The sequence below is a fragment of the Spermophilus citellus genome (assembly GCF_964194105.1).
Source record: "Spermophilus citellus genome assembly, chromosome: 10".
Classification (NCBI taxonomy): Eukaryota; Metazoa; Chordata; class Mammalia; order Rodentia; family Sciuridae; genus Spermophilus; species Spermophilus citellus.
The window spans coordinates 90647177-90648051 of record NC_138197.1 but is presented as its reverse complement, the minus strand read 5'-3'; positions in this window follow the sequence as shown (position 1 = coordinate 90648051).

Below are 875 nucleotides of genomic sequence, written 5' to 3'. Positions count from 1 at the left end.
CTTTGAGAGTCAGGGTTGGAAACTGGTGTGACCCAGGTTGTTTATGCAAAGTGGTCTACACCTCCCTGATTAGATCAGAGATTTTTTTGTCTTTATCTAGATACAGTTGCTTTGTATTAGCATTAGAAATAAACTGTAGAATCTACAGTCAACAGATTCATGGATGCCTTTCCATTTAATTTTTAATTAATTAATTATTTTTTTTGGTCCAAGAGAATCCAGAATCCAGAAACTGAGTTAGTGGGATGGAGCTATTGCTACACATAATCTATCAGAAGAAAGAAAACACAGTGTCTGCCTTTAAAAGAAACCAAGCTATCAAGACAGGATATACATTATAACAAGAAACAATGGGGTAGTCAGAGAGTAGCTTTTGGGAATTTTATTTATTATTATTATTTTTTGCATTGTAAAGAAATAAAGATGAAAACGGAATGATCTTACATTAAAGGCAAGGCTGCCTCTCCCTCTCCACCTCCTGCCACTGTGATGCAGTTAAAGCAGCTCCCTGGGATTGTTTTGAAAAAAAGTCAGAAGCTTTGGAAGGCAGATACATGTAATGGTTGTTTCACAATTCTGAGATTAATGATAAAAGGTTACCTAAGCTTGGAATTTTAGCACACATTTTACTGCATTTGGGGAAAAAATGTATTTTTGACAAAAATACAATGCAAAAATGAGTTGAGACACAATGTCCCTTTACATGAGAGCAAAACGACCTATTTCCCTATGGTCCAAACAGAAGGCAGGAAAATAAGGCTGTGGTTTCTGAAGTCTAACCACCTACTATCTTGCTGTGCCATTCTCCCCTCTGCTCCAACAACCCTCCCTTAACTTGATATCTGTTTACTTTAGAGGAGGCAGTTTTTGAGAAA